Raw genomic sequence first — 26,482 nt, 5'->3', positions numbered from 1 at the left:
AATGGAATGGAACGGAATGGAATGGAATGGAATTCAATGGAATGGAATGGAATGGAATGGAATGGAATGGAATGGAATCGAATTGAATCGAATGGAATCGAATGGAATAGAATGGAATCGAATGGAATGGAAAGGAATAGAATGGAATCAACCCGAGTAGAACCGAACGGAACGGAACGGAACGGAACGGAAAGGAATGGAATGGAATGGAACGGAATTCAGTGCAATGGAACGGAATTCAATGGAATGGAACTGAATGGAATGGAATGGAAAGGAATGGAATGGAATGGAACGGAATGGAATGGAACGGAATGGAATGGAATGAAGTGGAATGGAATTCAATGGAATGGAATGGAATTCAATGGAATGGAATTCAATGGAATTCAATGGAATGGAATGGAACGGAATCGAATTCAATGGAATGGAATGGAATCGAATGGAATGGAATGGAATGGAATTCAATTGAATGGAATGGAATGGAATTCAATGGAATGGAATGGAATGGAATGGAATGGAATTCCAAGGAATGGAATGGAATGGAATTGAATTCCATGGAATGGAATGGAATGGAATTCAATGGAATTCAATGGAATGGAATTCAATGGAATTCAATGGAATTCCATGTAATGGAATGTAATGGAATGGAATGGAATGGAATTCAATGGAATAGAATGGAATGGAATGGAATCAACACAAGTAGAAAGGAATGGAACGGAACGGAACGGAACGGAACGGAATGGAATGGAATGAACCCGAGTAGAAAGGAATGGAATGGAATGGAATGGAATGGAATGGAATGGAATGGAATCGAATGGAATGGAATGGAATAGAATGGAATCAACCCGAGTAGAACGGAATGGAACGGAATGGAACGGAATGGAACGGAACGGAACGGAACGGAACGGAACGGAATTCAATGGAATGGAACGGAATGGAATGGAATTCAATGGAATGGAACGGAATTCAATGGAATGGAATTCAATGGAATGGAATGGAATGGAATGGAATGGAATGGAATGGAACGGAATTCAATGCAATGGATCGGAATTCAATGGAATGGAACGGAATGGAACGGAACGTAATGGAATGGAATGGAATGGAATGGAATGGAATGGAACGGAATGGAATGGAACGGAATGGAATGGAATGGAATTCAATGGAATGTAATGGAATGGATTGGAATGGAATGGAATCGAATTGAATAGAATGGAATCGAATGGAATAGAATGGAATCGAATGGAATGGAATGGAATAGAATGGAATCAACCCGAGTAGAACGGAACGGAATGGTACGGAACGGAACGGAACGGAAAGGAATGGAATGGAATGAACCCGAGTAGAACGGAATGGAATGGAATGGAACGGAATGGAACGGAACGGAACGGAACGGAACGGAACGGAACGGAATTCAATGGAATGGAACGGAATGGAATGGAATTCAATGGAATGGAACGGAATTCAATGGAATGGAATGGAATGGAATGGAACGGAATTCAATGGAATGGAATGGAATGGAATGGAATCGAATGGAATCGAATGGAATCGAATGGAATGGAATGGAATGGAATGGAATGGAATGGAATGGAATTCGATGGAATGGAATGGAATGGAATGGAATGGAATGGAATGGAATGGAATGGAATGGAATGGAATGGAATTCGATGGAATGGAATGGAATGGAATTCAATGGAATGGAATGGAATGGAATGCAATGGAATTCAATGGAATGGAATGGAATGGAATGGAATCGAAAGGAATCGAATGGAATCGAATGGAATGGAATGGAATAGAATGGAATCAACCCGAGTAGAACGGAACGGAACGGAACGGAACGGAACGGAACGGAAAGGAATGGAATGGAATGGAGCGGAATTCAATGCAATGGAACGGAATTCAATGGAATGGAACGGAATGGAACGGAATGGAACGGAACGGAATGGAATGGAATGGAATGGAATGGAATGGAACGGAATGGAATGGAACGGAATGGAATGGAATGGAATGGAATTCAATGGAATGGAATTCAATGGAATTCAATGGAATGGAATGGAATGGAATGGAATGGAATGGAATTCAATGGAATGGAATGGAATGGAATGGAATCGAATGGAATCGAATGGAATCGAATGGAATCGAATGGAATGGAATGTAATAGAATGGAATCAACCCGAGTAGAATGGAATGGAATGGAATGGAATGGAATGGAATGGAATGGAATGGAATGGAATGGAATGGAATGGAATGGAATGGAATGGAATGGAATTCGATGGAATGGAATGGAACGGAATGGAATGGAATGGAATGGAATGGAACGGAATGGAATTCTATGGAATGGAATGGAATGAAATGGAATTCCATGGAATGGAATGGAATCGAATGGAATGGAATTCCATGGAATGGAATGGAATCGAATGGAATGGAATGGAATGGAATTCAATGGAATGGAATGGAATTCCATGGAATGGAATGGAATGGAATGGAATGGAATGGAATTCAATGGAATGGAATGGAATTCAATGGAATGGAATGGAATGGAATGGAATCGAATTGAATAGAATGGAATCGAATGGAATCGAATGGAATAGAATGGAATCGAATGGAATGGAATGGAATAGAATGGAATCAACCCGAGTAGAACGGAACGGAACGGAACGGAACGGAACGGAACGGAACGTAAAGGAATGTAATGGAATGGAACGGAATTCAATGGAATGGAACGGAATGGAACGGAATGGAACGGAACGGAATGGAATGGAATGGAATGGAATGGAATGGAACGGAATGGAATGGAACGGAATGGAATGGAATGGAATGGAATTCAATGGAATGGAATTCAATGGAATTCAAAGGAATGGAATGGAATGGAATGGAATGGAATGGAATTCAATGGAATGGAATGGAATGGAATGGAATCGAATGGAATCGAATGGAATCGAATGGAATCGAATGGAATGGAATGGAATAGAATGGAATCAATCCGAGTAGAACGGAACGGAACGGAACGGAACCGAATGGAACGGAACGGAAAGGAATGGAATGGAATGGAACGGAATTCAATGCAATGGATCGGAATTCAATGGAATGGAACGGAATGGAACGGAATGGAACGGAACGTAATGGAATGGAATGGATTGGAATGGAACGGAATGGAATGGAACGGAATGGAATGGAATGGAATTCAATGGAATGGAATAGAATGGAATGGAATGGAATGTAATGGAATCGAATTGAATCGAATGGAATCGAATGGAATAGAATGGAATCGAATGGAATGGAAAGGAATAGAATGGAATCCACCCGAGTAGAACGGAACGGAACGGAATGGAACGGAACGGAACGGAAAGGAATGGAATGGAATGGAACGGAATTCAGTGCAATGGAACGGAATTCAATGGAATGGAACGGAATGGAATGGAATGGAAAGGAATGGAAAGGAATGGAATGGAATGGAACGGAATGGAATGGAACGGAATGGAATGGAATGAAATGGAATGGAATTCAATGGAATGGAATGGAATTCAATGGAATGGAATTCAATGGAATTCAATGGAATGGAATGGAACGGAATTGAATTCAATGGAATGGAATGGAATCGAATGGAATGGAATGGAATGGAATTCAATTGAATGGAATGGAATGGAATTCAATGGAATGGAATGGAATGGAATGGAATGGAATTCCAAGGAATGGAATGGAATGGAATTGAATTCCATGGAATGGAATGGAATGGAATTCAATGGAATTCAATGGAATGGAATTCAATGGAATTCAATGGAATTCCATGTAATGGAATGGAATGGAATGGAATGGAATGGAATTCAATGGAATAGAATGGAATGGAATGGAATCAACACAAGTAGAAAGGAATGGAACGGAACGGAACGGAACGGAACGGAATGGAATGGAATGAACCCGAGTAGAAAGGAATGGAATGGAATGGAATGGAATGGAATGGAATCGAATGGAATGGAATGGAATAGAATGGAATCAACCCGAGTAGAACGGAATTGAACGGAATGGAACGGAACGGAACGGAACGGAACGGAACGGAATTCAATGGAATGGAACGGAATGGAATGGAATTCAATGGAATGGAACGGAATTCAATGGAATGGAATGGAATGGAATGGAATTCAATGGAATGGAATTCAATGGAATGGAATGGAATGGAATGGAATGGAATGGAACGGAATTCAATGCAATGGATCGGAATTCAATGGAATGGAACGGAATGGAACGGAACGTAATGGAATGGAATGGAATGGAATGGAATGGAATGGAATGGAATGGTACGGAATGGAATGGAACGGAATGGAATGGAATGGAATTCAATGGAATGTAATGGAATGGATTGGAATGGAATGGAATCGAATTGAATAGAATGGAATCGAATGGAATAGAATGGAATCGAATGGAATGGAATGGAATAGAATGGAATCAACCCGAGTAGAACGGAACGGAATGGTACGGAACGGAACGGAACGGAAAGGAATGGAATGGAATGAACCCGAGTAGAACGGAATGGAATGGAATGGAACGGAATGGAACGGAACGGAACGGAACGGAACGGAACGGAATTCAATGGAATGGAACGGAATGGAATGGAATTCAATGGAATGGAACGGAATTCAATGGAATGAAATGGAATGGAATGGAACGGTACGGAACGGAACGGAACGGAACGGAACGGAATGGAATGGAATTCCATGGAATGGAATGGAATGGAATGGAATTCAATGTAAAGAAATTCAATGGAAGGGAATGGAATGGAATGGAATGGAATGGAACGGAATTCAATGGAATGGAATGGAATGGAATGGAATCGAATGGAATCGAATGGAATCGAATGGAATGGAATGGAATGGAATGGAATGGAATGGAATTCGATGGAATGGAATGGAATGGAATGGAATGGAATGGAATGGAATGGAATGGAATTCAATGGAATGGAATGGAATTCGATGGAATGGAATGGAATGGAATTCAATGGAATGGAATGGAATGGAATGGAATGGAATTCAATGGAATGGAATGGAATGGAATGGAATGGAATCGAAAGGAATCGAATGGAATCGAATGGAATGGAATGGAATAGAATGGAATCAACCCGAGTAGAATGGAATGGAATGGAATGGAATGGAATGGAATGGAATGGAATGGAATTCGAATGGAATGGAATGGAATGGAATGGAATGGAATGGAATTGAACGGAATTCAATGGAATGGAATGGAAAGGAATGGAATTCAATGGAATGGAATGGAATTCAATGGAATTCAATGGAATGGAATGGAATGGAATGGAATGGAATGGAAAGGAATGGAATTCCATGGAATGGAATGGAATCGAATGGAATGGAATGGAATGGAATTCAATGGAATGGAATGGAATTCAATGGAATGGAATGGAATGGAATGGAATGGAATGGAATTCAATGTAATGGAATTCAATGGAATGGAATGGAATGGAAAGGAATGGAATGGAACGGAATTCAATGGAATGGAATGGAATGGAATGGAATTCAATGTACTGGAATGGAATTCAATGGAATGGAATGGAATGGAATGGAATGGAATGGAATGGAATGGAATTCAATTGAATGGAATGGAATGGAATGGAATCGAATGGAATCGAATGGAATCGAATGGAATCGAATGGAATGGAATGTAATAGAATGGAATCAACCCGAGTAGAATGGAATGGAATGGAATGGAATGGAATGGAATGGAATGGAATGGAATGGAATGGAATGGAATGGAATGGAATGGAATTCGATGGAATGGAATGGAACGGAATGGAATGGAATGAAATGGAATTCCATGGAATGGAATGGAATCGAATGGAATGGAATTCCATGGAATGGAATGGAATCGAATGGAATGGAATGGAATGGAATTCCATGGAATGGAATGGAATTCAATGGAATGGAATTCAATGGAATGGAATGGAATTCCATGGAATGGAATGGAATGGAATGGAATGGAATGGAATGGAATGGAATGGAATGGAATCGAATCGAATTGAATCGAATGGAATCGAATGGAATAGAATGGAATGGAATGGAATGGAATGGAATAGAATGGAATCAACCCGAGTAGAACGGAACGGAACGGAACGGAACGGAACGGAACGGAAAGGAATAGAATGGAATGGAACGGAATTCAACGCAATGGAACGGAATTCAATTTAATGGAACGGAATGGAACGGAATGGAACGGAACGGAATGGAATGGAATGGAATGGAATGGAATGGAACGGAATGGAATGGAACGGAATGGAATGGAATGGAATGGAATTCAATGGAATGGAATTCAATGGAATTCAATGGAATGGAATGGAATGGAATGGAATGGAATGGAATTCAATGGAATGGAATGGAATGGAATGGAATCGAATGGAATCGAATGGAATCGAATGGAATCGAATGGAATCGAATGGAATAGAATGGAATCAATCCGAGTAGAACGGAACGGAACTGAACGGAATGGAATGGAACGGAAAGGAATGGAATGGAATGGAACGGAATTCAATGCAATGGATCGGAATTCAATGGAATGGAACGGAATGGAACGGAATGGAACGGAACGTAATGGAATGGAATGGAATGGAATGGAATGGAACGGAACGGAATGGAATGGAACGGAATGGAATGGAATGGAATTCAATGGAATGGAATGGAATGGAATGGAATGGAATGGAATGGAATCGAATTGAATCGAATGGAATCGAATGGAATAGAATGGAATCGAATGGAATGGAATGGAATAGAATGGAATCAACCCGAGTAGAACGGAACGGAACGGAACGGAACGGAACGGAAAGGAATGGAATTGAATGGAACGGAATTCAATGCAATGGAACGGAATTCAATGGAATGGAACGGAATGGAATGGAATGGAAAGGAATGGAATGGAATGGAACGGAATGGAATGGAACGGAATGGAATGGAATGAAATGGAATGGAATTCAATGGAATGGAATGGAATTCAATGGAATGGAATTCAATGGAATTCAATGGAATTCCATGTAATGGAATGGAATGGAATGGAAAGGAATGGAATTCAATGGAATAGAAAGGAATGGAATGGAATCAACACAAGTAGAAAGGAAAGGAACGGAACGGAACGGAACGGAACGGAATGGAATGGAATGAACCCGAGTAGAACGGAATGGAATGGAATGGAATGGAATGGAATGGAATCGAATGGAATGGAATGGAATAGAATGGAATCAACCCGAGTAGAACGGAATGGAACGGAATGGTACGGAATGGAACGGAACGGAACGGAACGGAACGGAGCGGAATTCAATGGAATGGAACGGAATGGAATGGAATTCAATGGAATGGAACGGAATTCAATGGAATGGAATGGAATGGAATGGAATGGAATGGAATGGAATCTAATTGAATCGAATGGAATCGAATGGAATCGAATGGAATGGAATGGAATAGAATGGAATCAATCCGAGTAGAACGGAATGGAACGGAACGGAATGGAACGGAATGGAACGGAACGGAATGGAATGGAATGGAATGGAACGGAATGGAATGGAATGGAATGGAATGGAATGGAATGGAATGGAACGGAATGGAATTCAATGGAATGGAATTCAATGGAATTCAATGGAATGGAATGGAATGGAATGGAATGGAATGGAATTCAATGGAATGGAATGGAATGGAATGGAATCGAATGGAATCGAATGGAATCGAATGGAATCGAATGGAATGGAATGGAATAGAATGGAATCAACCCGAGTAGAACGGAACGGAACGGAACGGAACGGAACGGAACGGAAAGGAATGGAATGGAATGGAATGGAACGGAATTCAATGCAATGGATCGGAATTCAATGGAATGGAACGGAATGGAACGGAATGGAACGGAACGTAATGGAATGGAATGGAATGGAATGGAACGGAATGGAATGGAACGGAATGGAATGGAATGGAATTCAATGGAATGGAATGGAATGGAATGGAATGGAATGGAATCGAATGGAATCGAATGGAATAGAATGGAATCGAATGGAATGGAAAGGAATAGAATGGAATCCACCCGAGTAGAACGGAACGGAACGGAACGGAACGGAACGGAACGGAAAGGAATGGAATGGAATGGAACGGAATTCAGTGCAATGGAACGGAATTCAATGGAATGGAAAGGAATGGAATGGAATGGAAAGGAATGGAAAGGAATGGAATGGAATGGAACGGAATGGAATGGAACGGAATGGAATGGAATGAAATGGAATGGAATTCAATGGAATGGAATGGAATTCAATGGAATGGAATTCAATGGAATTCAATGGAATGGAATGGAACGGAATTGAATTCAATGGAATGGAATGGAATCGAATGGAATGGAATGGAATGGAATTCAATTGAATGGAATGGAATGGAATTCAATGGAATGGAATGGAATGGAATGGAATGGAATTCCAAGGAATGGAATGGAATGGAATTGAATTCCATGGAATGGAATGGAATGGAATTCAATGGAATTCAATGGAATGGAATTCAATGGAATTCAATGGAATTCCATGTAATGGAATGGAATGGAATGGAATGGAATGGAATTCAATGGAATAGAATGGAATGGAATGGAATCAACACAAGTAGAAAGGAATGGAACGGAACGGAACGGAACGGAACGGAATGGAATGGAATGAACCCGAGTAGAAAGGAATGGAATGGAATGGAATGGAATGGAATGGAATGGAATCGAATGGAATGGAATGGAATAGAATGGAATCAACCCGAGTAGAACGGAATTGAACGGAATGGAACGGAACGGAACGGAACGGAACGGAACGGAATTCAATGGAATGGAACGGAATGGAATGGAATTCAATGGAATGGAACGGAATTCAATGGAATGGAATGGAATGGAATGGAATTCAATGGAATGGAATTCAATGGAATGGAATGGAATGGAATGGAATGGAATGGAACGGAATTCAATGCAATGGATCGGAATTCAATGGAATGGAACGGAATGGAACGGAACGTAATGGAATGGAATGGAATGGAATGGAATGGAATGGAATGGAATGGTACGGAATGGAATGGAACGGAATGGAATGGAATGGAATTCAATGGAATGTAATGGAATGGATTGGAATGGAATGGAATCGAATTGAATAGAATGGAATCGAATGGAATAGAATGGAATCGAATGGAATGGAATGGAATAGAATGGAATCAACCCGAGTAGAACGGAACGGAATGGTACGGAACGGAACGGAACGGAAAGGAATGGAATGGAATGAACCCGAGTAGAACGGAATGGAATGGAATGGAACGGAATGGAACGGAACGGAACGGAACGGAACGGAACGGAATTCAATGGAATGGAACGGAATGGAATGGAATTCAATGGAATGGAACGGAATTCAATGGAATGAAATGGAATGGAATGGAACGGTACGGAACGGAACGGAACGGAACGGAACGGAATGGAATGGAATTCCATGGAATGGAATGGAATGGAATGGAATTCAATGTAAAGAAATTCAATGGAAGGGAATGGAATGGAATGGAATGGAATGGAACGGAATTCAATGGAATGGAATGGAATGGAATGGAATCGAATGGAATCGAATGGAATCGAATGGAATGGAATGGAATGGAATGGAATGGAATGGAATGGAATTCGATGGAATGGAATGGAATGGAATGGAATGGAATGGAATGGAATGGAATGGAATGGAATTCAATGGAATGGAATGGAATTCGATGGAATGGAATGGAATGGAATTCAATGGAATGGAATGGAATGGAATGGAATGGAATTCAATGGAATGGAATGGAATGGAATGGAATGGAATCGAAAGGAATCGAATGGAATCGAATGGAATGGAATGGAATAGAATGGAATCAACCCGAGTAGAATGGAATGGAATGGAATGGAATGGAATGGAATGGAATGGAATGGAATTCGAATGGAATGGAATGGAATGGAATGGAATGGAATGGAATTGAACGGAATTCAATGGAATGGAATGGAAAGGAATGGAATTCAATGGAATGGAATGGAATTCAATGGAATTCAATGGAATGGAATGGAATGGAATGGAATGGAATGGAAAGGAATGGAATTCCATGGAATGGAATGGAATCGAATGGAATGGAATGGAATGGAATTCAATGGAATGGAATGGAATTCAATGGAATGGAATGGAATGGAATGGAATGGAATGGAATTCAATGTAATGGAATTCAATGGAATGGAATGGAATGGAAAGGAATGGAATGGAACGGAATTCAATGGAATGGAATGGAATGGAATGGAATTCAATGTACTGGAATGGAATTCAATGGAATGGAATGGAATGGAATGGAATGGAATGGAATGGAATGGAATTCAATTGAATGGAATGGAATTAAATGGAATCGAATGGAATCGAATGGAATCGAATGGAATCGAATGGAATGGAATGTAATAGAATGGAATCAACCCGAGTAGAATGGAATGGAATGGAATGGAATGGAATGGAATGGAATGGAATGGAATGGAATGGAATTCGATGGAATGGAATGGAACGGAATGGAATGGAATGAAATGGAATTCCATGGAATGGAATGGAATCGAATGGAATGGAATTCCATGGAATGGAATGGAATCGAATGGAATGGAATGGAATGGAATTCCATGGAATGGAATGGAATTCAATGGAATGGAATTCAATGGAATGGAATGGAATTCAATGGAATGGAATGGAATTCTATGGAATGGAATGGAATGGAATGGAATGGAATGGAATCGAATCGAATTGAATCGAATGGAATCGAATGGAATAGAATGGAATGGAATGGAATGGAATGGAATAGAATGGAATCAACCCGAGTAGAACGGAACGGAACGGAACGGAACGGAACGGAACGGAAAGGAATAGAATGGAATGGAACGGAATTCAACGCAATGGAACGGAATTCAATTTAATGGAACGGAATGGAACGGAATGGAACGGAACGGAATGGAATGGAATGGAATGGAATGGAATGGAACGGAATGGAATGGAACGGAATGGAATGGAATGGAATGGAATTCAATGGAATGGATTTCAATGGAATTCAATGGAATGGAATGGAATGGAATGGAATGGAATGGAATTCAATGGAATGGAATGGAATGGAATGGAATCGAATGGAATCGAATGGAATCGAATGGAATCGAATGGAATCGAATGGAATAGAATGGAATCAATCCGAGTAGAACGGAACGGAACTGAACGGAATGGAATGGAACGGAAAGGAATGGAATGGAATGGAACGGAATTCAATGCAATGGATCGGAATTCAATGGAATGGAACGGAATGGAACGGAATGGAACGGAACGTAATGGAATGGAATGGAATGGAATGGAATGGAATGGAACGGAATGGAATGGAACGGAATGGAATGGAATGGAATTCAATGGAATGGAATGGAATGGAATGGAATGGAATGGAATGGAATCGAATTGAATCGAATGGAATCGAATGGAATAGAATGGAATCGAATGGAATGGAATGGAATAGAATGGAATCAACCCGAGTAGAACGGAACGGAACGGAACGGAACGGAACGGAAAGGAATGGAATTGAATGGAACGGAATTCAATGCAATGGAACGGAATTCAATGGAATGGAACGGAATGGAATGGAATGGAAAGGAATGGAATGGAATGGAACGGAATGGAATGGAACGGAATGGAATGGAATGAAATGGAATGGAATTCAATGGAATGGAATGGAATTCAATGGAATGGAATTCAATGGAATTCAATGGAATTCCATGTAATGGAATGGAATGGAATGGAAAGGAATGGAATTCAATGGAATAGAAAGGAATGGAATGGAATCAACACAAGTAGAAAGGAAAGGAACGGAACGGAACGGAACGGAACGGAATGGAATGGAATGAACCCGAGTAGAACGGAATGGAATGGAATGGAATGGAATGGAATGGAATCGAATGGAATGGAATGGAATAGAATGGAATCAACCCGAGTAGAACGGAATGGAACGGAATGGTACGGAATGGAACGGAACGGAACGGAACGGAACGGAGCGGAATTCAATGGAATGGAACGGAATGGAATGGAATTCAATGGAATGGAACGGAATTCAATGGAATGGAATGGAATGGAATGGAATGGAATGGAATGGAATCTAATTGAATCGAATGGAATCGAATGGAATAGAATGGAATCGAATGGAATGGAATGGAATAGAATGGAATCAACCCGAGTAGAAGGGAACGGAACGGAACGGAACGGAACGGAAAGGAATGGAATGGAATGGAATTGAATGGAATGGAACGGAATTCAATGGAATGGAATGGAATGGAATGGAATTCTATGGAATGGAATGGAATCGAATGGAATCGAATGGAATCGAATGGATTCGAATGGAATCGAATGGAATCGAATGGAATGGAATGGAATAGAATGGAATCAACCCGAGTAGAACGGAAAGGAACGGAATGGAACGGAATGGAACGGAACGGAACGGAACGGAACGGAACAGAATTCAATGGAATGGAACGGAATGGAATGGAATTCAATGGAATGGAACGGAATTCAATGGAATGGAATGGAATGGAATGGAACGGAACGGAACGGAACGGAACGAAACGGAACGGAACGGAACGGAACGGAATGGAATGGAATTCAATGGTATGGAATGGAATGGAATTGAATTCAATGGAATGGAATTCAATGGAATGGAATGGAATGGAATGGAATGGAATGGAACGGAATTCAATGGAATGGAATGGAATGGAATGGAATTCAATGGAATGGAATGGAATTCAATGGAATGGAATGGAATGGAATGGAATGGAATGTAATCGAATGGAATCGAATGGAATCGAATGGAATCGAATGGAATGGAATGGAATAGAATGGAATCAACCCGAGTAGAATGGAATGGAATGGAATGGAATGGAATGGAATGGAATTCAAATGGAATGGAATGGAATGGAATGCAATGGAATGGAATGGAACGGAATTCAATGGAATGGAATGGAATGGAATGGAATTCAATGGAATGGAATGGAATCGAATGGAATCGAATGGAATCGAATGGAATCGAATGGAATGGAATGGAATGGAATGGAATGGAATGGAATGGAATAGAATGGAATCAACCCGAGTGGAATGGAACGGAACGGAACGGAACGGAACGGAACGGAATGGAACGGAATGGAATAGCATGGAATCAACCCGAGTAGAACGGAATGGAATGGAATGGAATTGAATGGAACAGAATTCAATGGAATGGAATGGAATGGAATGGAATTCAATGGAATGGAATGGAATGGAATGGAATGGAATGGAATTTAGTTCAATGGAATGGAATGGAATGGAATGGAATGGAATGGAATGGAATGGAATCGAATGGAATCGAATGGAATCGAATGGAATCGAATGGAATGGAATGGAATAGAATGGAATCAATCCGAGTAGAACGGAATGGAACGGAACGGAATGGAACGGAAAGGAATGGAATGGAAAGGAATGGAATGGAATGGAACGGAATGGAATGGAATGGAATGGAATGGAATGGAATGGAACGGAATGGAATGGAACGGAATGGAATGGAATGGAATTCAATGGAATGGAATGGAATGGAATGGAATGGAATGGAATGGAATCGAATGGAATCGAATGGAATAGAATGGAATCGAATGGAATGGAATGGAATAGAATGGAATCAACCCGAGTAGAACGGAACGGAACGGAACGGAACGGAACGGAACGGAAAGGAATGGAATGGAATGGAACGGAATTCAATGCAATGGAACGGAATTCAATGGAATGGAACGGAATGGAATGGAATGGAAAGGAATGGAATGGAATGGAACGGAATGGAATGGAACGGAATGGAATGGAATGGAATGGAATGGAATTCAATGGAATGGAATTCAATGGAATTCAATGGAATTCCATGTAATGGAATGGAATGGAATGGAATGGAATGGAATTCAATGGAATAGAAAGGAATGGAATGGAATCAACACAAGTAGAAAGGAAAGGAACGGAACGGAACGGAACGGAACGGAATGGAATGGAATGAACCCGAGTAGAACGGAATGGAATGGAATGGAATGGAATGGAATGGAATCGAATGGAATGGAATGGAATAGAATGGAATCAACCCGAGTAGAACGGAATGGAACGGAATGGTACGGAATGGAACGGAACGGAACGGAACGGAACGGAGCGGAATTCAATGGAATGGAACGGAATGGAATGGAATTCAATGGAATGGAACGGAATTCAATGGAATGGAATGGAATGGAATGGAATGGAATGGAATCTAATTGAATCGAATGGAATCGAATGGAATAGAATGGAATCGAATGGAATGGAATGGAATAGAATGGAATCAACCCGAGTAGAACGGAAAGGAACGGAATGGAACGGAATGGAACGGAACGGAACGGAACGGAACGGAACAGAATTCAATGGAAGGGAACGGAATGGAATGGAATTCAATGGAATGGAATGGAATTCAATGGAATGAAATGGAATCGAATGGAATGGAATGGAATGGAATTCAATGGAATGAAATGGAATGGAATTCAATGGAATGGAATGGAATGGAATGGAATTCCATGGAATGGAATGGAATGGAATGGAATGGAATTCTATGGAATGGAATTCAATGGAATTCAATGGAATTCCATGTAATGGAATGGAATGGAATGGAATGGAATGGAATTCAATGGAATAGAATGGAATGGAATGGAATCAACACAAGTAGAAAGGAAAGGAACGGAACGGAACGGAACGGAACGGAATGGAATGGAATGAACTCGAGTAGAACGGAAGGGAATGGAATGGAATGGAATGGAATGGAATGGAATGGAACGGAATGGAATGGAACGGAATGGAATGGAATGGAATTCAATGGAATTCAATGGAATGGAATGGAATGGAATGGAAAGGAATGGAATCGAATTGAATCGAATGGAATCGAATGGAATAGAATGGAATCGAATGGAATGGAATGGAATAGAATGGAATCAACCCGAGTAGAACGGAATGGAACGGAATGGAACGGAATGGAACGGAACGGAACGGAACGGAACGGAGCGGAATTCAATGGAATGGAACGGAATGGAATGGAATTCAATGGAATGGAACGGAATTCAATGGAATGGAATGGAATGGAATGGAATGGAATGGAATCGAATTGAATCGAATGGAATCGAATGGAATAGAATGGAATCGAATGGTATGGAATGGAATAGAATGGAATCAACCCGAGTAGAACGGAACGGAACGGAACGGAACGGAACGGAACGGAAAGGAATGGAATGGAATGGAATTGAATGGAATGTAACGGAATTCAATGGAATGGAATGGAATGGAATGGAATTCAATGGAATGGAATGAAATCGAATGGAATCGAATGGAATCGAATGGATTCGAATGGAATCGAATGGAATCGAATGGAATGGAATGGAATAGAATGGAATCAACCCGAGTAGAACGGAAAGGAACGGAATGGAACGGAATGGAACGGAACGGAACGGAACGGAGCGGAACAGAATTCAATGGAATGGAACGGAATGGAATGGAATTCAATGGAATGGAACGGAATTCAATGGAATGGAATGGAATGGAATGGAACGGAACGGAACGGAACGGAACGAAACGGAATGGAACGGAACGGAACGGAACGTAATGGAATGGAATTCAATTGAATGGAATGAAATGGAATGGAATTCAATGGAATGGAATTCAATGGAATGGAATTCAATGGAATGGAATGGAATGGAACGGAATTCAATGGAATGGAATGGAATGGAATGGAATTCAATGGAATGGAATGGAATTCAATGGAATGGAATGGAATGGAATGGAATCGAATGGAATCGAATGGAATCGAATGGAATCGAATGGAATGGAATGGAATAGAATGGAATCAACCCGAGTAGAGTGGAATGGAATGGAATGGAATGGAATGGAATGGAATGGAATTCAAATGGAATGGAATGGAATGGAATGCAATGGAATGGAATGGAACGGAATTCCATGGAATGGAATGGAATGGAATGGAATTCAATGGAATGGAATGGAATCGAATGGAATCGAATGGAATCGAATGGAATGGAATGGAATGGAATGGAATAGAATGGAATCAACCCGAGTGGAATGGAACGGAACGGAACGGAACGGAACGGAACGGAACGGAATGGAATAGAATGGAATCAACCCGAGTAGAACGGAATGGAATGGAATGGAATTGAATGGAACAGAATTCAATGGAATGGAATGGAATGGAATGGAATTCAATGGAATGGAATGGAATTGAATGGAATGGAATGGAATGGAATGGAGTTCAATGGAATGGAATGGAATGGAATGGAATGGAATGGAATGGAATGGAATCGAATGGAATCGAATGGAATCGAATGGAATCGAATGGAATGGAATGGAATAGAATGGAATCAATCCGAGTAGAACGGAATGGAACGGAACGGAACGGAACGGAAAGGAATGGAATGGAATGGAATGGAATGGAATTGAATGGAACGGAATGGAATGGAACGGAATGGAATGGAATGGAATTCAATGGAATGGAATGGAATGGAATGAAATGGAATGGAATGGAATGGAATAGAATTGAATCGAATGGAATCGAATGGAATAGATTGGAATCGAATGGAATGGAATGGAATAGAATGGAATCAACCCGAGTAGAACGGAACGGAACGGAACGGAATGGAACGGAACGGAACGGAACGGAAAGGAATGGAATGGAATGAACCCGAGTAGAACGGAATGGAATGGAATGGAACGGAATGGAACGGAACGGAACGGAACGGAACGGAACGGAACGGAATTCAATGGAATGGAACGGAATGGAATGGAATTCAATGGAATGGAACGGAATTCAATGGAATGGAATGGAATGGAATGGAACGGTACGGAACGGAACGGAACGGAATGGAACGGAATGGAATGGAATTCCATGGAAAGGAATGGAATGGAATGGAATTCAATGTAATGAAATTCAATGGAAGGGAATGGAATGGATTGGAATGGAATGGAATGGAATTCAATGGAATGGAATGGAATGGAATGGAATCGAATGGAATCGAATTGAATCGAATGGAATGGAATGGAATGGAATGGAATGGAATGGAATTCGATGGAATGGAATGGAATGGAATGGAATGGAATGGAATGGAATGGAATGGAATTCAACGGAATGGAATGGAATGGAATGGAATGGAATTCAATGGAAAGGAATTCAATGGAATTCAATGGAATTCCATGTAATGGAATGGAATGGAATGGAATGGAATGGAATTCAATGGAATAGAATGGAATGGAATGGAATCAACACAAGTAGAAAGGAATGGAACGGAACGGAACGGAACGGAACGGAATGGAATGGAATGAACCCGAGTAGAAAGGAATGGAATGGAATGGAATGGAATGGAATGGAATGGAATGGAATCGAATGGAATGGAATGGAATAGAATGGAATCAACCCGAGTAGAACGGAATGGAACGGAATGGAACGGAATGGAACGGAACGGAACGGAACGGAACGGAACGGAATTCAATGGAATGGAACGGAATGGAATGGAATTCAATGGAATGGAACGGAATTCAATGGAATGGAATTCAATGGAATGGAATGGAATGGAATGGAATGGAATGGAACGGAATTCAATGCAATGGATCGGAATTCAATGGAATGGAACGGAATGGAATGGAACGTAATGGAATGGAATGGAATGGAATGGAATTGAATGGAATGTAACGGAATTCAATGGAATGGAATGGAATGGAATGGAATTCAATGGAATGGAATGAAATCGAATGGAATCGAATGGAATCGAATGGATTCGAATGGAATCGAATGGAATCGAATGGAATGGAATGGAATAGAATGGAATCAACCCGAGTAGAACGGAAAGGAACGGAATGGAACGGAATGGAACGGAACGGAACGGAACGGAGCGGAACAGAATTCAATGGAATGGAACGGAATGGAATGGAATTCAATGGAATGGAACGGAATTCAATGGAATGGAATGGAATGGAATGGAACGGAACGGAACGGAACGGAACGAAACGGAATGGAACGGAACGGAACGGAACGTAATGGAATGGAATTCAATTGAATGGAATGAAATGGAATGGAATTCAATGGAATGGAATTCAATGGACTGGAATTCAATGGAATGGAATGGAATGGAACGGAATTCAATGGAATGGAATGGAATGGAATGGAATTCAATGGAATGGAATGGAATTCAATGGAATGGAATGGAATGGAATGGAATCGAATGGAATCGAATGGAATCGAATGGAATCGAATGGAATGGAATGGAATAGAATGGAATCAACCCGAGTAGAGTGGAATGGAATGGAATGGAATGGAATGGAATGGAATGGAATTCAAATGGAATGGAATGGAATGGAATGCAATGGAATGGAATGGAACGGAATTCCATGGAATGGAATGGAATGGAATGGAATTCAATGGAATGGAATGGAATCGAATGGAATCGAATGGAATCGAATGGAATGGAATGGAATGGAATGGAATAGAATGGAATCAACCCGAGTGGAATGGAACGGAACGGAACGGAACGGAACGGAACGGAACGGAATGGAATAGAATGGAATCAACCCGAGTAGAACGGAATGGAATGGAATGGAATTGAATGGAACAGAATTCAATGGAATGGAATGGAATGGAATGGAATTCAATGGAATGGAATGGAATTGAATGGAATGGAATGGAATGGAATGGAGTTCAATGGAATGGAATGGAATGGAATGGAATGGAATGGAATGGAATGGAATCGAATGGAATCGAATGGAATCGAATGGAATCGAATGGAATGGAATGGAATAGAATGGAATCAATCCGAGTAGAACGGAATGGAACGGAACGGAACGGAACGGAAAGGAATGGAATGGAATGGAATGGAATGGAATTGAATGGAACGGAATGGAATGGAACGGAATGGAATGGAATGGAATTCAATGGAATGGAATGGAATGGAATGAAATGGAATGGAATGGAATGGAATAGAATTGAATCGAATGGAATCGAATGGAATAGATTGGAATCGAATGGAATGGAATGGAATAGAATGGAATCAACCCGAGTAGAACGGAACGGAACGGAACGGAATGGAACGGAACGGAACGGAACGGAAAGGAATGGAATGGAATGAACCCGAGTAGAACGGAATGGAATGGAATGGAACGGAATGGAACGGAACGGAACGGAACGGAACGGAACGGAACGGAATTCAATGGAATGGAACGGAATGGAATGGAATTCAATGGAATGGAACGGAATTCAATGGAATGGAATGGAATGGAATGGAACGGTACGTGGAATGGAATGGAATGGAATGGAATGGAATTCAATGGAATGGAATGGAATGGAATGGAATCGAATGGAATCGAATGGAATCGAATGGAATCGAATGGAATGGAATGTAATAGAATGGAATCAACCCGAGTAGAATGGAATGGAATGGAATGGAATGGAATGGAATGGAATGGAATGGAATGGAATGGAATTCGATGGAATGGAATGGAACGGAATGGAATGGAATGGAATGGAATGGAACGGAATGGAATTCTATGGAATGGAATGGAATGGAATGGAATGGAATGGAATGGAATGAAATGGAATTCCATGGAATGGAATGGAATCGAATGGAATGGAATTCCATGGAATGGAATGGAATCGAATGGAATGGAATGGAATGGAATTCAATGGAATGGAATGGAATTCCATGGAATGGAATGGAATGGAATGGAATGGAATGGAATTCAATGGAATGGAATGGAATTCAATGGAATGGAATGGAATGGAATGGAATCGAATCGAATCGAATTGAATCGAATGGAATCGAATGGAATAGAATGGAATCGAATGGAATGGAATGGAATAGAATGGAATCAACCCGAGTAGAACGGAACGGAACGGAACGGAACGGAACGGAACGTAAAGGAATGTAATGGAATGGAACGGAATTCAATGGAATGGAACTGAATGGAACGGAATGGAACGGAACGGAATGGAATGGAATGGAATGGAATGGAATGGAACGGAATGGAATGGAACGGAATGGAATGGAATGGAATGGAATTCAATGGAATGGAATTCAATGGAATTCAATGGAATAGAATGGAATGGAATGGAATGGAATGGAATGGAATTCAATGGAATGGAATGGAATGGAATGGAATCGAATGGAATCGAATGGAATCGAATGGAATCGAATGGAATGGAATGGAATAGAATGGAATCAATCCGAGTAGAACGGAACGGAACGGAACGGAACGGAACGGAACGGAACGGAAAGGAATGGAATGGAATGGAACGGAATTCAATGCAATGGATCGGAATTCAATGGAATGGAACGGAATGGAACGGAATGGAACGGAACGTAATGGAATGGAATGGAATGGAATGGAACGGAATGGAATGGAACGGAATGGAATGGAATGGAATTCAATGGAATGGAATGGAATGGAATGGAATGGAATGGAATGGAATCGAATTGAATCGAATGGAATCGAATGGAATAGAATGGAATCGAATGGAATGGAAAGGAATAGAATGGAATCCACCCGAGTAGAACGGAACGGAACGGAACGGAACGGAAAGGAAAGGAATGGAATGGAATGGAACGGAATTCAGTGCAATGGAACGGAATTCAATGGAATGGAACGGAATGGAATGGAATGGAAAGGAATGGAATGGAATGGAACGGAATGGAATGGAACGGAATGGAATGGAATGAAATGGAATGGAATTCAATGAAATGGAATGGAATTCAATGGAATGGAATTCAATGGAATTCAATGGAATGGAATGGAACGGAATTGAATTCAATGGAATTTAATGGAATCTAATGGAATGGAATGGAATGGAATTCAATTGAATGGAATGGAATGGAATTCAATGGAATGGAATGGAATGGAATGGAATGGAATTCCAAGGAATGGAATGGAATGGAATTCAATGGAATTCAATGGAATGGAATTCAATGGAATTCAATGGAATTCCATGTAATGGAATGGAATGGAATGGAATGGAATGGAATTCAATGGAATAGAATGGAATGGAATGGAATCAAAACAAGTAGAAAGGAATGGAACGGAACGGAACGGAACGGAACGGAATGGAATGGAATGAACCCGAGTAGAAAGGAATGGAATGGAATGGAATGGAATGGAATGGAATGGAATCGAATGGAATGGAATGGAATAGAATGGAATCAACCCGAGTAGAACGGAATGGAACGGAATGGAACGGAATGGAACGGAACGGAACGGAACGGAACGGAACGGAATTCAATGGAATGGAACGGAATGGAATGGAATTCAATGGAATGGAACGGAATTCAATGGAATGGAATGGAATGGAATGGAATTCAATGGAATGGAATTCAATGGAATGGAATGGAATGGAATGGAATGGAATGGAATGGAATGGAATGGAATGGAATGGAATTCCATGGAATGGAATTCAATTGAATTCAATGGAATTCCATGTAATGGAATGGAATGGAATGGAAAGGAATGGAATTCAATGGAATAGAAAGGAATGGAATGGAATCAACACAAGTAGAAAGGAAAGGAACGGAACGGAACGGAACGGAACGGAATGGAATGGAATGAACCCGAGTAGAACGGAATGGAATGGAATGGAATGGAATGGAATGGAATGGAATGGAATGGAATGGAATAGAATGGAATCAACCCGAGTAGAACGGAATGGAACGGAATGGTACGGAATGGAACGGAACGGAACGGAACGGAACGGAGCGGAATTCAATGGAATGGAACGGAATGGAATGGAATTCAATGGAATGGAACGGAATTCAATGGAATGGAATGGAATGGAATGGAATGGAATGGAATCTAATTGAATCGAATGGAATCGAATGGAATAGAATGGAATCGAATGGAATGGAATGGAATAGAATGGAATCAACCCGAGTAGAAGGGAACGGAACGGAACGGAACGGAACGGAGCGGAAAGGAATGGAATGGAATGGAATTGAATGGAATGGAACGGAATTCAATGGAATGGAATGGAATGGAATGGAATTCAATGGAATGGAATGGAATCGAATGGAATCGAATGGAATCGAATGGATTCGAATGGAATCGAATGGAATCGAATGGAATGGAATGGAATCAACCCGAGTAGAACGGAAAGGAACGGAATGGAACGGAATGGAATGGAATGGAACGGAACGGAACGGAACAGAATTCAATGGAATGGAACGGAATGGAATGGAATTCAATGGAATGGAACGGAATTCAATGGAATGGAATGGAATGGAATGGAACGGAACGGAACGGAACGGAACGAAACGGAACGGAACGGAACGGAACGGAATGGAATGGAATTCAATGGAATGGAATGGAATGGAATGGAATTCAAAGGAATGGAATTCAATGGAATGGAATGGAATGGAATGGAATGGAATGGAATGGAACGGAATTCAATGGAATGGAATGGAATGGAATGGAATTCAATGGAATGGAATGGAATTCAATGGAATGGAGTGGAATGGATTGGAATGGAATGGAATGGAATGGAATGGAATCGAATGGAATCGAATGGAATCGAATGGAATGGAATGGAATAGAATGGAATCAACCCGAGTAGAATGGAATGGAATGGAATGGAATGGAATGGAATGGAATTCAAATGGAATGGAATGGAATGGAATGCAATGGAATGGAATGGAACGGAATTCAATGGAATGGAATGGAATGGAATGGAATTCAATGGAATGGAATGGAATGGAATGGAATCGAATGGAATCGAATGGAATCGAATGGAATCGAATGGAATGGAATGGAATGGAATGGAATGGAATGGAATAGAATGGAATCAACCCGAGTGGAATGGAACGGAACGGAACGGAACGGAACGGAACGGAATGGAACGGAATGGAATAGCATGGAATCAACCCGAGTAGAACGGAATGGAATGGAATGGAATTGAATGGAACAGAATTCAATGGAATGGAATGGAATGGAATGGAATTCAATGGAATGGAATGGAATGGAATGGAATGGAATGGAGTTCAATGGAATGGAATGGAATGGAATGGAATGGAATGGAATGGAATGGAATGGAATGGAATCGAATGGAATCGAATGGAATCGAATGGAATGGAATGGAATAGAATGGAATCAATCCGAGTAGAACGGAATGGAACGGAACGGAATGGAACGGAAAGGAATGGAATGGAAAGGAATGGAATGGAATGGAACGGATTGGAATGGAATGGAATGGAATGGAATGGAATGGAACGGAATGGAATGGAACGGAATGGAATGCAATGGAATTCAATGGAATGGAATGGAATGGAATGGAATGGAATGGAATGGAATCGAATGGAATCGAGTTGAATCGAATGGAATCGAATGGAATAGAATGGAATCGAATGGAATGGAATGGAATAGAATGGAATCAACCCGAGTAGAACGGAACGGAACGGAATGGAACGGAACGGAACGGAAAGGAATGGAATGGAATGGAACGGAATTCAATGCAATGGAACGGAATTCAATGGAATGGAACGGAATGGAATGGAATGGAAAGGAATGGAATGGAATGGAACGGAATGGAATGGAACGGAATGGAATGGAATGGAATGGAATTCAATGGAACGGAGCGGAATTCAATGGAATGGAACGGAATGGAATGGAATTCAATGGAATGGAACGGAATTCAATGGAATGGAATGGAATGGAATGGAATGGAACGGAATGGAATGGAACGGAATGGAATGCAATGGAATTCAATGGAATGGAATGGAATGGAATGGAATCGAATGGAATCGAATTGAATCGAATGGAATCGAATGGAATAGAATGGAATCGAATGGAATGGAATGGAATAGAATGGAATCAACCCGAGTAGAACGGAACGGAACGGAACGGAACGGAACGGAACGGAAAGGAATGGAATGGAATGGAACGGAATTCAATGCAATGGAACGGAATTCAATGGAATGGAACGGAATGGAATGGAATGGAAAGGAATGGAATGGAATGGAACGGAATGGAATGGAACGGAATGGAATGGAATGAAATGGAATGGAATTCAATGGAATGGAATGGAATTCAATGGAATGGAATTCAATGGAATTCAATGGAATGGAATGGAATGGAATGGAATGGAATGGAATTCAATGGAATGGAATGGAATGGAATTCAATGGAATGGAATGGAATGGAATGGAATGTAATTCCATGGAATGGAATGGAATGGAATGGAATGGAATGGAATTCAATGGAATGGAATTCAATGGAATTCAATGGAATTCCATGTAATGGAATGGAATGGAATGAACCCGAGTAGAACGGAATGGAATGGAATGGAATGGAATGGAATGGAATCGAATGGAATGGAATGGAATAGAATGGAAACAACCCGAGTAGAACGGATTGGAACGGAATGGTACGGAATGGAACAGAACGGAACGGAACGGAACGGAGCGGAATTCAATGGAATGGAACGGAATGGAATGGAATTCAATGGAATGGAACGGAATTCAATGGAATGGAATGGAATGGAATGGAATGGAATGGAATCTAATTGAATCGAATGGAATCGAATGGAATAGAATGGAATCGAATGGAATGGAATGGAATAGAATGGAATCAACCCGAGTAGAACGGAAAGGAACGGAATGGAACGGAATGGAACGGAACGGAACGGAACGGAACGGAACAGAATTCAATGGAATGGAACGGAATGGAATGGAATTCAATGGAATGGAATGGAATTCAATGGAATGAAATGGAATCGAATGGAATGGAATGGAATGGAATTCAATGGAATGGAATGGAATGGAATTCAATGGAATGGAATGGAATGGAATGGAATTCCATGGAATGGAATGGAATGGAATGGAATGGAATTCTATGGAATGGAATTCAATGGAATACAATGGAATTCCATGTAATGGAATGGAATGGAATGGAATGGAATGGAATTCAATGGAATAGAATGGAATGGAATGGAATCAACACAAGTAGAAAGGAAAGGAACGGAACGGAACGGAACGGAACGGAATGGAATGGAATGAACCCGAGTAGAACGGAATGGAATGGAATGGAATGGAATGGAATGGAATGGAATGGAATGGAACGGAATGGAATGGAACGGAATGGAATGGAATGGAATTCAATGGAATTCAATGGAATGGAATGGAATGGAATGGAATGGAATGGAATGGAATCTAATTGAATCGAATGGAATCGAATGGAATAGAATGGAATGGAATGGAATGGAATGGAATAGAATGGAATCAACCCGAGTAGAACGGAATGGAACGGAATGGAACGGAATGGAATGGAACGGAACGGAACGGAACGGAGCGGAATTCAATGGAATGGAACGGAATGGAATGGAATTCAATGGAATGGAACGGAATTCAATGGAATGGAATGGAATGGAATGGAATGGAATCGAATTGAATCGAATGGAATCGAATGGAATAGAATGGAATCGAATGGTATGGAATGGAATAGAATGGAATCAACCCGAGTAGAACGGAACGGAAGGGAACGGAACGGAACGGAACGGAAAGGAATGGAATGGAATGGAATTGAATGGAATGGAACGGAATTCAATGGAATGGAATGGAATGGAATGGAATTCAATGGAATGGAATGGAATCGAATGGAATCGAATGGAATCGAATGGATTCGAATGGAATCGAATGGAATCGAATGGAATGGAATGGAATAGAATGGAATCAACCCGAGTAGAATGGAATGGAATGGAATGGAATGGAATGGAATGGAATGGAATTCAAATGGAATGGAATGGAATGGAATGCAATGGAATGGAATGGAACGGAATTCCATGGAATGGAATGGAATGGAATGGAATTCAATGGAATGGAATGGAATCGAATGGAATCGAATGGAATCGAATGGAATCGAATGGAATGGAATGGAATGGAATGGAATAGAATGGAATCAACCCGAGTGGAAGGGAACGGAACGGAACGGAACGGAACGGAACGGAACGGAACGGAACGGAATGGAATAGAATGGAATCAACCCGAGTAGAACGGAATGGAATGGAATGGAATTGAATGGAACAGAATTAAATGGAATGGAATGGAATGGAATGGAATGGAATGGAGTTCAATGGAATGGAATGGAATGGAATGGAATGGAATGGAATGGAATGGAATGGAATCGAATGGAATCGAATGGAATCGAATGGAATCGAATGGAATGGAATGGAATAGAATGGAATCAATCCGAGTAGAACGGAATGGAACGGAACGGAACGGAACGGAAAGGAATGGAATGGAATGGAATGGAATGGAATGGAACGGAATGGAATGGAACGGAATGGAATGGAATGGAATTCAATGGAATGGAATGGAATGGAATGAAATGGAATGGAATGGAATGGAATAGAACTGAATCGAATGGAATCGAATGGAAT

Source organism: Gorilla gorilla, chromosome 18 (assembly GCF_029281585.2).
Source record: "Gorilla gorilla gorilla isolate KB3781 chromosome 18, NHGRI_mGorGor1-v2.1_pri, whole genome shotgun sequence".
Lineage (NCBI taxonomy): Eukaryota > Metazoa > Chordata > Mammalia > Primates > Hominidae > Gorilla > Gorilla gorilla.
This window is presented reverse-complemented; position numbering follows the sequence as displayed.